General features: G+C 29.2%; 1 long non-coding RNA gene across 1 annotated transcript in view; it reads right to left on the reverse strand.

Annotated features, from left to right (window-relative positions):
* Nucleotides 1-15,868, reverse strand: part of LOC117177312 — a 100,057-nt gene that overhangs the window by 49,473 nt on the left and 34,716 nt on the right. The window contains exon 2 of the long non-coding RNA XR_004467684.1: nucleotides 7,943-8,071. This is a non-coding gene — a long non-coding RNA (uncharacterized LOC117177312). The remainder of the gene's footprint in view (nucleotides 1-7,942; nucleotides 8,072-15,868) is intronic.

Below are 15,868 nucleotides of genomic sequence, written 5' to 3' on the forward strand. Positions count from 1 at the left end.
CGACCTAAAAGGAGAGTATGTTGAAAAATAAAACCGACTTTGGCCAAAAAAACGTCTCCGTGTTTCATTTTTCAGGGACTTATCAGACTGCCTAGTAATAAGTGGCTAAGACAATATTTGTTCGATTAGAACAAAAAATACATTATTAATATAATAGTTTATTAATGTAAATTAATATTTTTTAAGCTATCCAGATCGCCCATTAGTGGGGCACGAATTTCGGGGCTTATCCTTAAGTGGGACACCAAAGAAGCCAATACTGGGACAAGGGAAATTCAATGAAGTTTATCAAAATAAAATGGCACAATTTACTTATAATTTATTGCAGAATACATTAAAAAGCAAGAATGGATTGTGATTAGCGTTTAATTATTCATTCTAAAAAAGATTTTCAAAGTTGTTCATTGAAACCTCTAAATCTAACCTCAAATTTTGCCAACTGATTAGGTAAGTAATTTAATAATAATTCATAAATTAAATTCTATAATAAAATTAGTAAGTATGCACTAAAATTTAATATTCTCGATTCATTTGCAAATTTGTCTTTTTGGTTCGAATATTTATAGTTCAATTATAAATTACATTTTTTTTTTAGAAAACTGCAACTTTTTTGTTCAAAATTAAATTATTATGGTAGAAATTTTAACAATTTGGTTGAAATATTTTTCTTTTTTAAATAAAAAATCTTACTTGGTTAAAAAATCATGCCATTTTTAATTTGTAATTAAACCATTTTTTGTTTGCAATATCAACTATTATGTTTTTTGATAAGAATTAATCTTTTTTGGTAGAAAATTAGTCTTTTTTATTATTAAATTCAAGGATTTAAAAAAAATTGTATTAGAGTAACCAAAAGAGTTAAATTCTGATAAAAAAATAGTTGATATTTCAACCAAAAAAGATTTTAATTACATAGTGAAAGCAGTCGAATTCATTTTGAAACAAGAAAAACGAATTTCAAATGAAACTGCTGAAGCCTCAACCTAAAAAGATTAACTTTCAACCGAAATTGCATTTTTGCTCAAGAAAGATTAAATTTATAATTGAAAAGATACGTTTTCAAACCAAAAAGACGAATTTTCAAGAAAATAGTTCAAATTTTAATCAAAAAACATTTTTTAGTCAAGAAATAACAAAAATTCAACCAAACTGTTAAATTTTCAATTTAAAAAGATGAGCTTTCTTCAAAACATTCATATTTTTAATTTAAAAATATAAATTTTCAACAGAAAAGTTAATTTATCTTAACAAGTAAATCGATAATATTAATCTTATTAATATTTCATACAAATCTACCATACTGAATTTTAATGCATACCTGCTAATTTTTATTCAAAATTAATTTATGAGTAGCCATTACATTACTAACCTAGGCTGTTAGCAAACTTTGAGGTTAGAATTGAAGGTTTCAATTAACTACTTTGAACAACTTTTTCTGAATAAATAATCAATCAAACAGCAAGGGTTTGTCTTATAAACAATATTTCTAATATGTAACTAAAACACATTACTACGATATTTAATTAAAAACACGGCGAAAATGACCGTCTCAGTGATGGAAACGCAATTTCGCTACTCACGTTCAAGTGTTCGAAACTGAGACAGTCAGCGACAGATCGTCCCGGTTTAGTCAACTTCACCAAAAATTGGTCCAAATGCGGGACATTAAAATATTTAAAAGTTATCGAATAAATTCGTTAATAAAGTTATGAATTATATTCTTAAACGTATTAAAAATGCGCAAAAACATTACCTTTTCTTTTAGTGTAGGAAATTTCAATAATACAATGCTGCAAAACTTATGCGGAAAGTTTTAAAATATAAACAAAATGGCGAATTTGGTAGCAGTTCATTCACACATTTTGAGGAATATTTTGGATTATTTTTTACTTAATGTATAACTTGCCAGGACAAAAATAAATAATTGTAACAATTTTAAAAGAACTTCAGAAATAATAGAACATTTATAATTGTATAATTTATGTTGGTATATAAAAGATACTCTGCGATATTTATTACTGTCCCAGTATTGGACATACTTTTCAAGTTGTCCCAGTAATGGTCGGTTTACCTTAGCAGTGGTCGGCACACTTTTTGCTTACTTTTCAGGTATGATCAACCCCGTCCCAACTTAATGTTTTCTATTACTTTTCGGTCTATTCGTGGACCTCAGTTTGCGTGAGTTTACTCCAGCAAGGGTTTTTGTCCACAGGAATGCCATAGTAAGGATATTTGAAATCTTTGAAAACTTTGAAAAATTAAAAAAATTTTTCCCGATTACAATGATATATTACTTGCCTCGAAAAGTGAGAAATTTGAAGAAGTTCAATATCAAGAAACTGCAGTTTAATATAGTTAATTTGATACCCTGATCAGATTACCCTGATTTGTTCAAGCGCGTGTCGACCACTGCCCTATAGCAGGGTTATCCACAACCCACTGATGCTACGTGACCCAGGATCGCTCAGCCTTTTTCAAGATCTACCCATTTTTTCTGCGGGAAACTGAGAGGCAATTTAGGACCCGTAGAAAAAAATCCCAGTTGGAAGGGCTCGGAGAACCCTTCTTTCTTGTATAACTTGACAAACATTGAAATACAAAGTATTTTATTTAAAGTATTTGAACTCAGCAATTCCCGATAATTGCCCATGGATAAATTTTGTCGACATTAATAATACTAAAAATTAGAAAAATACTAATAATTAAAATAAGTAGTCAAAAATAAATTCAAAGCGTTACAAAATTAGTAGGTTTTTTTCAAATTGAGAATTAGTAAATAAAATTATTTCAGAATAGAATTTCGAAAATATAACAAATTAAAAACTTTAAAAATTGATCACTTAAATTTCAAAGGAATTGAAATTGCTTTAGCGTTTTTAAATAAAACTATTTTTTAATTTGACACTACATAAATAAAATTGAATATTGCAAAGTCATAGCTGCCTAAATTGGAGAATTGAAAATTTTTTATTACAATTAATACAAATTAAAATTGATTCTGCAAAGCCTAAAATAAAAAAAATGAATTTTTTATCATTTTGCTGTTCAAAATGTAAATTTAAAAAATTATAAACATTCACAATTAAATTATTCGAAAAAAAGTTTTTAATTAAAAATTAATTTCTAATTCTTAATAGGAAAGTTTTAAGAATCACTATGCAGGAAATGTAATTTTTTTATGAACATATACGATTTTTAACGACAGAACTTTCACAATTTTTTAATAAAAAAATTTTTTTAACTTTCTTGTAATGTTTGTTTTGATGTGTTTTATACCATTTTACAAGGCTTAAGATTGACATCAAATGTAATTTTTTATGAAAATTTACAGTTATTTCAAAGTAAAATTAAAATTATCTCTTGAAAAAAAATCCTACTCCTTCTTCAGTCCATTGGGAATTGAACCACAAAACTTCTGATACATTTAAAGATTTATTTTAAATTATTTTAAAGATGGAAGTTAGAACTTAAAACTTAGAATCATATTTTTTCAATACTTTTTAATATTTTGTAATATTTATACTGTCGGCATAGTACTGCGTCGATAGTGGAGACAGCCGTTAGCCACACTGTAAAATAAATTTTTGGTAAATATCCACTGCGTTTTTGCAATTGTACCAAAATCTGTAAAATACTTGCTTTCAAAATATTGAACTTCCAACTGTAAAAGTAAAAACACCACAGTAAATATAGTGCTTTTACAAAATTTTGGGAAAGTACCTTTCTGAAAGTAGAAAATAATTGAGTGAAATTATTTCCTATTTTCAGAGACGAGAATTCCCAAAATTTTGTAAAAACACTATATTGAAATTGGTGTTTATACTTTTCTAGTTGGAAGATCACTATTTTGAACGCAGTTATTTTACAGGTTGTGGTGCAATTAAAAAAACACAGTAGATATTTACAAAAATTTTTTTTGTAGAGTGCAGTACTGGGCTAACTTACGATTATCTGTACCCGTTACCAGTGCTGAGCCAGGACTGATCTGGTAAAGCACTGACCAGCTGTAGTTAACAAATCTCTTCATTTTTAACTTAAACGCATCTGCCTGGCCCCGAAGAAAATATCCATTAGGGCCCTTCCAGTGGGCACAAAACTATGAGAATCCCAAGAACGTTTTTAGGACGTTCCTAGGACGTCCTATGTCAGGCCAATTAACGTCTCTAAGGCATCCAATGTCCTAAAGATGACCTAAAGACGTCTCAACGACATGAACGTTCTCGGGATATCGTTCGTACTGACATTAGATGTTTTAAAAGCATCTCTAGGATGACCAAAAGATATACAAATAAGAACGTTATTTCTGTATATTGAAACCCTCAAAACCTCAAAATTAATATTTTAGGCAATATGAGATTTTAGGAACTCTCTGGTCGGGACTCCATTAGATAAAGGTAGATTTGCCATCCCTATACGAAGCATGGCATTATTCACTAGAACCTGACAGAACACCCATTAGTTCTTGTAGAGTACACATTTTAATAGTGATCCCAACCAGTTTCTTTTATAATAGATATTCTGATAGGGACCTCAATCAGTTTGTCTATAGATATTCTGAAATGGGCCCCATCAGAAACCAACTTTAAATAGGTAAAGATGAAGAAATTTCTGCACGGGCTGTTCTTTTGAAATGCAACTGACAGCAGGGGATAAGTTTTTATCCTGAAAAATGTTATAACTTCCTTACCATTGGCAAAATACTTTTAAGACTATCGACGTTTTGAGGCCCTATAAGTCAGCAAAAATAGCTTTCAAGTGGGTTTCCGCCTGTCTGCAGAATTGTCAACGTTGTTGTCATTTTCTGTATATCGGATTACTATGGTAGGACTACTCGAATTGAATTGTACCTACTATCATCGAGAAAATTTGAGTCCTCTGCTTTTTAAGTAAAAAAAACTTAGTAACGTAAGAATGGCAGATCAATGACTGATGGTTTATTTTGAATATCAAAGTGTTGTACGTTATTGAACCTGAAAAGAATATGCCGAAAACAAATTGTATAGCTGACAGAGCCGAAAATCTGATAAAAAGTAAGCAAATTTAAAAACTCTTAACGACAGTGAAATTTGGAACGCGGTTGAAAAATAGAAAAAAAATTCAATTTTTGTACAAAGGAAACAAGTTATTAAAAAATTAATAGAAAAAAGTTGATGGGGAGAACTGGAAAATTGCACAAAAAAAAGACCTTCCTAAACTGTGAAATTTGCGAATAGGACAATTCCTGTATAATAGAATTTACAAAAACCAGAATTTGAGAATAATAAAATTCCCTAATTGGGGAAATCCCGAATAATAAAATTCCCGACTGAAACTTGCCGAATTATGAAATGTTTAAACTAGAAAATTCTCCAATTTAAAAATGCATGCATTTGAACAATTTATAATTAAAAAAAATACATTATTTCTTTCTTAAAATTAAAATAATCGATTGTTTTTGCTTTAAAAATACAATATTTTTAATGCTTAAATTTTCGAATAATTATATTCCTCGATAAAATTTGTTTTTAATCATTGCCATTTTAAATTCAAACAGCAATTTTGAAAATCGTGTACAATGAAAAAAATTTCTATTAAGAATATCCGATTGTTGTATTTCAATAAATTATGTTTGTGAGAAAAAAATATTGTTTGAATTGAGGAATCTTTTAGATTGGATATAATGTAATTCAGCGATTTTATGTGGGGAATTTTATTAGTCAGGAATTGTCAAAATCGGTAATATAATGGACTGTCGGGAATTTCATTAATCGTGAATTTTTTAGTATCCAAATCCAATTCAGTATTATTATATATTGTTTGAGAATTTCATAATTCGGGAATTGTATGATTGTAGAATTTTTCAATTTGGAAATTCTATACTGTGAACATTTTATTATCCGGGAATTTGACAATTCAAGAGTTTTACAGTTTGGGGAATTTTGTTTTTCTGTATTTTTCAGTCGCCTCAGTTACTGCGCTGAAAAAGAGCTACAAAGTTGTCGTAAATGATTTTGTTATATGACGTCTAGGTTTTGTTTTAATCGTAAAAAGTAACATCATCAATGTGTTTTACAAAACTTCAATTTTTCAATATTCTACATTATTGAACAGTTTGTATTCTTTGAATTTATCGTTAAATGTTTGCATTTCGGAGAAGACTATTATGTTTTAGAAAACAATGATCAAATTTAGAGCTATTGCACATATACAGAAATCTTCATAAATGAATTTCAATTATAAATATTTTCGTGGAATGAGATTTTAATAGTAAGGTTATGTTCAAGAAAATATTAAAAGCATTTAATCTATAATATTACTAATCCGAAATCCATATATTTTGTATAAAGTAATACTATTATAATTTTTCTCATACAATTTAAGTCGAACTGCTAAACTTTTTTTCAATGTCTCTGTGATTTTTCATATTTACCGTACATTTTCTCGAAAACTATCAATCGTACGGTATAAACATATTCCATATAAAATGTGTACTATTGAAAGATCCACAACTTTTATCAAAAACCGTTTTGCAAATTTTCATTATTGACTGAAATAAGCGAAAAACGTTAAAATACATATGCATACGAAGTTTCAAACTAATCGAAGATAAGCCCTTTTCGGAAGTTTATCTTCGTCTTCATTTCGAATATAAGAAATCTCACTAACAATTCTGTGCTTCCGAACTCGAAATGTCCTTTCTGCTTTTGGCATTTCAAGTTCGATGTAAGGGAAACAATATCAGGACGGCAATAAAAAACTTGAGATGATCTTGTCCGTTGCTGATAGATTTTTGTTGAAATGTAATGCAATTTGTAATGTTTTGGTTTAATTGAATTGATTTCAATAATTGTAAAAGATGCTGAACAACCCTTTGTCAGACCCAGCATGAAGCTCATAAGACTGTGGATTCCGTCGCTGATAGATTGTTGTTGAAATGTAATCCAATTTGTAATTTTTTGGTTTAATTGAATTGATTTCGGTAGCTGTAAAAGATTTTTAACAACCCTTTTGTAAACAATGTAATAAAACTTTATATAAATGAAAATTTTATTATTTTCGAATTGAGTTATGGTCCAACAAAATTTATGAACCAAAAATTACCGACAGTCGAGCGCAAATTACTTGTTAAATGAGATATTAATTTAAAAATTAATTTGCATTGATGAGTCTGTAAGCGTACACGGACTCAACTGAAGCAGCCTCTACTGGGCAAATCACATAAATGTCATCTTGTCAGACCCAGCATGCAGATCAATATGAAACTGTGGATACCGTCGCTGATAAATTTTTGTTGAAATGTAATGCAATTTGTAATTTTTTGGTTTAATTGAGTTGATTTCGGTAATTGTAAAAGATTGTGAACAACCCTTTTGTAAACAATTTAATAAAACTTTATATAAACGAATATTTTATTATTTTCGAATTGTGTCATGGTCCAACAAAATTTATCAACCCAACATTATCCACAGTCAAGCGCATATCACTTGTTAAATGAGATAAGGCTGAGTAATATTTTTAATGAAAAATGTTGAGATTCGCAACAACAAAAAAATACATTATTTGTACATTTTTCTATTGCTAAAATCATTAGAGTAATTTTTTTACGAAAAAATTTGTAAAAAAATAATTATGTTTTAAGATTATTTTGTTATTTTTTAAATTGGATATACTTGAGTTGTAGAGAATGATTTATTAAAATGCATTTAGTTTTTTAAATTCGTAAAAAGCGACTGGCAGAAAAAATTAAATCTAAAAAAAATGGTTAAAATTAATGTTTTTTTTTTTTTAATCGGAACATTTTTCATAAAAATCATAGTTTTTATTTGAAATAACGTCAGTTATAAAATTTTGATTCTTAAAATCATAGAAAATCTATTTTTTTCAGATATCTGACTTTTGAACGAAAACCACCTTAATTAAAATGCATATTAAATAAGTGATTGCTGTGGAAATCAGTACTTACTTGCATTTGTCATGTCTGCAGCTATCTACTGGTTCCTAGAGACACTACAATCCTTGAACAAGCGGTGCTCATCACGAACTTTGAAACCATTTTGTCTGAGTAGAAATGGCGTTCGTGGTCAGCCTGCACCTTTTTTTAACACATTTTCACGTCAATTCACCATTCGTTTACTATTGGGCGCCAATAGGCTTTAAATAGTGGCTTTGAGAAACTTAATTTTTAACTATATTTATTTAAGCAAAAAATTCAGAATATGAACACGCATATAAATACTGAGATCTGAAGAGATATTTTTGATAAAGTTTCATTCAAGCCTTCTAAATGCAAAGAATAAATATCTGAGCGCGAATCGCGGGAATCAAACGACGTTCGCCCCAGGCGCGCTCAAACTTGCGAGCCACGGGCACAGCGCACGACAAGAATGTACCCGCGACAATAAATAGTTCATTTACGGATTATTTTATTACAAACTAACAATTAAGAGAAAAATGTTTTTGAACTTTCCAATAATTTCCGTCCTTTTAGATTAAACTGAGAAATTTAAGGCAAAATATTTATATATTCTGATCAACCACTCGAGAAAAATTCAAAACTATATTTTTTCAATTTTGAAATTAAGGGGTTCTTAATTTAAAAAATTGGGACATAATTTACATGCATAGAAAGATACATAAATTTCTATAAAATATTATATATAAAAAAAATTTTATTATATAATTTTATCGTTTCATTATAATTTATTTAATTCATAATTAATTACACAAACATTCAATTTACGAATTATTATTTACTTAAATTAATAATCGTGAGGGAGGCGGTATTCCTATAAAATTTAACTCTAAATCTAAAAACTCCAAATCGCTAATTATACATGCGAGAACGCTACATGATCATATTTATTAAAAAAATGAATTATTTTAAATTTCAACTCAATATGTTTATGAATTAAAACTTTAAATGTCTTCAAACGTATAGTTTCATTTAATACGATACAATTACATTTTAATTCATTTTGAAAGTAAATCTCATGCATCTACATATTTTATTGATACAAAATTTATTCAAATAATTGATTCATTAATTGAAAATAATAAATCAAAATTCTCGATATAAAATTTGTATTGTATATTTGTAAGTATTTATTATTTACCGACTTAGTAGCGGCTATTTGATAGACTTGTTCGACGGGTGAAGTTTTCAGGGGCAAAGAAGTTGGTGGGTGCGATCTTCGAGTTGAGATGCATGGGGGGATAGGGCAATTTTCGCCGGGAGCGCCGTCTACAATTAGTTCCTCAAACTATACACGTGCCGCATCTAGGCTTATAATATCTTTGTCTTCACTCGCTGGAGAGAATTAAATTGTCTCAAATATTCGCGTTTGCCTCACGGTGTTAAACACTATTAAGTTGACTTCAATGTTAATCGTCCAATTCATTATTAAAATGTATACACTTTTCAGTTGAATTTTTTATCACATTAAATAGAATTGAAACGGGACACACCCTTTCCCGATAAAAGGTATTAAAACGTATATGTGAAATATACGATTAGGCATTCAAAACTATTCAAATTCTACTATATGTGTATACATATTTATTCAATTCAATTCGTTCCTTCTTACCGGGTTCACAGCGTTCTATATCTGTTACAGAATTGTTACATAACACTGGTAACCGAGTTCTAGAATTTTTATAGAAATGTTACAGATCGTATGTCACAGAGTTCTAGAACTATTACAGAATTGTTCTAGCGTATGGGGGATGACATAGTTACTCGCCCCTACTGCAAATACCTATGTAGGTGCCTGTAAAGGTCACTAATAGGATTCTATATAAGGATCCTATAAGTAACCTAAATAGGGTTACCTATATAGGTCAGTATAGGTGTCACCTAAAGGACATGAAACACCTTCCTGCATAGGATCCTTTATAGAATCCTAAATGATTCTATGGTAAGGGTATGGGTTCCTTCTTCCTACGTTAGAATCCATATAAGAACGTATACAGGCTCCTACTACTAGGCAATCGCATAGTCAAAAATAACTACTGCGCAACACTTCCGGTTCATCATCTGTCCTATATAGGTCACTAATAGGATTCCATATAGTATCCTATGCAGGAAGCTGTTTCATTTTCTATAGGTGACTCCTATACTGACCTATATAGGGTCCTATATAGGTCACTTATAGGATCTTTATATAGAATCCTATTAGTGACCTATATAGGTATTTGCAATAGGGGTATATTCGTAACCTCTTACTAACCTGTTCTAGAACACGTTCTTTTCTGTTCTATAACAGTTACAAATCTGTTCTGTCACCATGTTTGCTGGGTCGCAGCATGGAAATTGGGATCTGAAATATTTGAATATGCCACCTAGTGACTGAATCAGAAAGCCCTCCCAGGAAACAAAAGTCCATTCATTTGCATTTGAATGGGTTTTGAGGTCTTCTGAATTGCATATCTGTCACTGGAATTCCAGATAGCCGCCCATAGGTGAGAGTGAGTTTTGAATGAGAAATCAAAATTTTTAATCGGCCACGTAATTTTTTTCTCGGACCCATTCAGTAGCGATTATGAATCAGCGTTAACCGATATTGGAACGATAATTCCGATAGAAAATTATTAATTTAAATAAAAGAAATTTAATTAAAATAGTTAAAATTATTTATTAAACAATAGTTCAATGGGCAACTTTTAAGAAATGACCTTTACCGAAAATGCGGGTATTAACATTCTAAACATTTGGATGTTTGTGATGCAAATGGATATAAGCGAATTGCGGGGTTTGTTTCTAACACGTGGATTCCTTGCAGCCATTAGCATGTGCATTGAATAAGTTGAATGTCACTGGCGCTTAATTCAGTGTAAATCTTATAATTCCTGTACAGGATAATCTATTAAATTATTGTAAAATGAGAATTAAAACTAAATAATCATTGATTTTATAAATAAATTGCCACATAAATTATAATATATTACAATATTATTCACTTTGAATTTCTTTAATTTTTGATCAATCAGCATTGTGCTATTCAAATTTATTACCTCATACTTCTCACTCGAAAGAATTAATTTTTAAAAATTTTAATCTGCATATTCCACTCAGTTAAACACAGCGTCAGGTAACCTGCAATTGGCAGATTCACGCTTATTGAAAATTGCTGTGTATGCATCGTATTTTTACCATTGGATGTGATCTTTTAAGAACTCCATTTCATATTGAATCTCAACCCATTTATATGCACATTAATGAATCGTAGAATTCTCATAGGAATTATTTCAGGCTTGTCAGTATCATTCAACTCTATACTCTTAGCATTGTGACGAATGTGGAATGGCAGATCTAAAGAACCGCGCAGAGGTGACCGTTTAAAAATGTGGCCAACCGATTGCATTTTTATTCTTTTAATCTGCAAATGACAGATATGCAATCCAAACCGACTCGCTTTCTATCGGTTCTTTTTTCCTGGGCTGAGCGTAGATAAATTTTGGCGGGAATTATAAGTGAATATACGAAAATAATTATTTTTCTAAAGGGTTTGCAGTGTTTTTTACAGTGAAACCGGGATAAAAATAAAAAGTGATATATAAAAAGTTACAAATAAAATAAATCAAACTTTATCAATGGAGTTTTCGCCACGAAAATCGAAAAGCAAAGTGCTTTGTTGTGTGTTTGGTTGCTCTTCTACTGCTCGAGAGCAGGAAACTGTTAGGTTTTTCTGAAATGTAAATAAACTTCTATTTAAAAAAAAATATGAAAAATCCTTTCGAATTCTGGTATTATGTTCGTGTTTTCACCAGTCCAGTTTCTCGTTTAGAAGCTCATTTTTCCAAGAATTGAACGATTCTAGATTTTCACGTGTTCGAATTTTCGTGAACTATAACATTTTCAGTGGAATTTTGACTTTCAGGTTACGATTTTACAATGATATTTCAAAATAGATTTTTAATTATACGCTTAATAAATTTAAGACAAATAAATATATTTTTTTCGAATTTTTAAACAATGAAACATGGAATTTACGGCTATTAATGTTCGGTAAAGTCGGGATATTTTTTCGGTTTTGATATACGTATTTTGTATGTTCAAAGCGTGGTCAAGATATGTTTACAGACGTTTTTCGAATTCTTGGAATTGCATTATAACTTAGAAATTGATTCCAAGAAGGACAAGTTGTTTTTTTGTATGAATAATACGAAATCTGTGTTTATCAGGGTCAAGTTTTGTGTTGATAAGACTGAGTTTCTTTTTTTCCCATAGATTGCAATATTTTCTAAATATTTTTTTGTTTTTCTTAAAATTGTTTAGAAAATTTGTAGGTTTGGCTTAGAAATTTAACGGTTTTATTGAAAATTATAGTATTTTGTAAAAAGTTTAATTGTTTTGTTAAAGGTTAATCTTTTCTTATTGAAAATTTAACTGAAGAATCTTTTCGGATAAAAATTTACTTCTGGTGTTTATGTTTGTTTTGTGTTTTAAAGAAAAATTAATTTCATTTACTACCGATTTAACCATTGTATTTTTTGTTGGAAATTTTTATTTTTTAATTGAAAATTGAACTATTTGTTTTCAAGTTTATGTGCCAAAAAAAAAGAATACCTTCTAACTAAATAATATAGTTTTCAGTAAAGTAGATGCAATTAATAAAAAACTTGAATATTTAACTAAAAAAAATCAATTTTCAACCAAAAAGTTAATTTTCAACCAAACTGTAGCATTTTCCATTTTTTTAAAATGAACTTTCCACGAAATTTTCTACAAAATTTACTATTAAGCCAAAAATGAAACAAAATAATAAATTTATCAAATAATAAAATTCTCAAACAATAATATAAATCGTCAACAAAGCAAATGCATTTTGAAAAAATAGTTTAATTTCTTATCAAGCAGTTGAAATTTTGACCAGAAAATAAGACTTTTCAATCAAATAATTAAATTGTGAACCAAATAGTAGAATTTTAAACGAAACGATGAATGTTTAACAAAAAATGTTACAGTTCATTTTTCAACCAAAAAGGATTTTAATTCAAAATAAAAAACAGATGAACTTAAGTAATAAAGGCGAATGTTCAACAAAAGACTCGAATTCTAAACTAGAGCAGATTAATTTTCAACCACAATTGCATTGTTACTTTAAAAAAATTAATTTTTTCTCAAAAAAGGCGAATTTTTATACAAAACATCATTTTCTAATAAAAATGAAAAAATTTCAACCAAAATTGAAATAGTTCAGTTTTCATTTAAAAAAAATTAATTGTCACCCTAAAACGAAATAATTTCACATCTTATTTGGAACTACAGGATTATTAAAGAAAATTTCGATTTTTTTCAAGTGGGAGGCCAGCTCAATTTGAAAAAAAAAAAATTTTGTCAAATTGTTTGGAATTATTTTTGAAAATTATCAATACCTTTAGAACTGTACTAAATCTAACCAGAAGTCTAAAAAAATTTCATTTTTCGAAAAGTGTGGGGGAACGTAAACTTAGCCCCTAATTTTGAACAATCCATTGTTAGAGTGTTTTTACGCCATAACTATTTCTAAATGTTATCAGGAACTATTTAAAAGGATGTCAAAACTCTAAAAGAAATCTAAATTTGAAAGTGTGGGGCCAACTTCACACGCATTTAAAAAATAAATTTTAATAACAGATTTCATAAATAAGAACATAAATAACAATTAATGTCTTTATCATGGTTTCATGCCGATTGTCTCCGGCAGCCTACCACAAAAGACGAATCAAAAAAATGGTTCAATCCTCACTAAAAACAGATTAATTCGAAACGAAATAGTTTTATTTTTAATCAAAACCCAGGCTTGAGGTTGTAAAAATAGACAAGTAAGCCTACGCTTAATGATTTGGAGTTGGGGGGGGGGGGTCACGTATAAAAAATCGGCTTGCCTGGCGGGTAAATTCTTATCGGGCGCTTCGCTCGCAAGTATGTATTTCCTCTAATATTTGAGCACAGCCTTATAAAAATAAAAGGTCAAAACATCGATAACTGCAAGATGGCGATGGCGAACTCTTTCTTGTTAATGCTACTTCGGCTTTAACGAACGTATTCTCATCACGTATATCGTGCTTCGCATTTCATTTTGTCCAAAACGTGAACTTTTCTACGTTACATTCAACACTTTTTTTTAGTCGCCCGGGTCCTTTTTCCAAAAATTTAATTTATTGTTTTAAACTCATTTTTTCCTAATAAAAGAAAGTCTATTCATACTATCTTAAACTTAGTATTAAAATTTTTTTAGATTTTTTTATTATTTGAACAACTTTCATCTAATTCTTGTTTTCTGTGGCCTGTGTCGTTTGTCCAAGAATGAAGTTTTTTAATTTTTAATGTTACTTTTTCTCCAGCAAAACAAAAACTGCGCATCCTATCAAACAAAGTTAAATGGCTATTTAACATTATTTTTTATTTTCATGTTCATCTGATAAATTGAAATATACTCTCAATTTACATTATTATAATCTTATAATATTATTAATGATAAATAATAAAGGAAAACGTAATTGATTGAATAATCATTCTATAAGAAGATCTGTATATTAATTAAATAATTGTATGATGAATTTAATTACAAAATAATAAGAACAATGATTTTATGTCATATTTGCAAAGTTTTTAAATTTAAGTTCATGTTTTCACAGCATTGAAGGTAAACATTTTATTATTTTTTTACTTACTCATTTATTCAAAAAGTCTTGATATAAGATCATGTGTTCACAGGTTTTGAAAATAAGCGTTTTAATTTTAATTTTGCAATACGGTCACGGAACGAAATTAATGACTGGATTCACCGTTTAATAACATGAATCGTTTAAATTCTGGTGATATTTTTTCAGAATGTAGTAAATATTACAACGTTAAATAGCCGTATTTACAATTTTCCTTGCAGGCGTCACAATTTGAAATAGTAAAATTGAATAAACTGTACGAAAAAAGTGTTTTTAGAGTTAAAATGATGAATCTTAAGTGGTAAATTTAACATATTTACTATAATACTGAAATTTAATGGAAAAGAAACAATTTTTCTTTAATTTGAGGTAGATAATTTAAAAAATAGAAAACTTACTTATTGCAACAAGGTGAACTTAAATGACATCGCAAGCCACATTTTATTCCTGCTTTGAAATAAATGAAATATTCAACATGTAGTAAATAAGAATACTTAAAACAAATCGAAATGAATATAATTATGCAACAATAATTACAATGCTTATGATTATTATTCATACAAGAATAAAATGTTTATTTTGGATACCTGTGAAAAAATTATCTTAAATTTAAATAATTTTTTTAAGTATACGCAAAAAATCATTTTTCTTCTTATTTTGTAAATAAATTCATCACTTAATTATTGGATTAGATTGCAGAATAGGGGCATCACCTCTATTTTGGAAGGAAAAACAATTTTTTGTCAAAAAACTATTAGAATCTTTAGTTGAATGCTAAATGAATCGGTTTGATAAGGCAAAAATTTTAAATTATTGTTACTCTTGTTCCTATGATGTCTCAAAGATGGGTCTATTGCGATACATCGGAATGATCATATTTAAGAGAAGTTGGCAATGGGTAGGGATTTGACTAACATTATTTTTTTCAATGATCATAGAGGTACCTTTCCGCCCCCACAAAACGTTCGAAAAGGGTAGGATTTTGATCAAATTATTTTTGTGACCTGTGAAAGGGGTGTTTCTGGCTGTTTGGATGTTTAAAAGCACCTACTAGGCAGTCTGATAAGTACCTGAAAATTCTAAGAGATGGCATTAGTATTGACTAATGTGAACCATTTTTGTCGAGCTTGATCCTTCAAATGACCGAGTTTTTGCGCCGATTCATAACCATGGTTGAAACCTGGATCCACTACTACGCTCCTGAGTCAACGCAACAGGCAACACAGTGGGTTCCACCGGGCCA

The sequence above is a fragment of the Belonocnema kinseyi genome, chromosome 7, assembly GCF_010883055.1.
Source record: "Belonocnema kinseyi isolate 2016_QV_RU_SX_M_011 chromosome 7, B_treatae_v1, whole genome shotgun sequence".
Classification (NCBI taxonomy): domain Eukaryota; kingdom Metazoa; phylum Arthropoda; class Insecta; order Hymenoptera; family Cynipidae; genus Belonocnema; species Belonocnema kinseyi.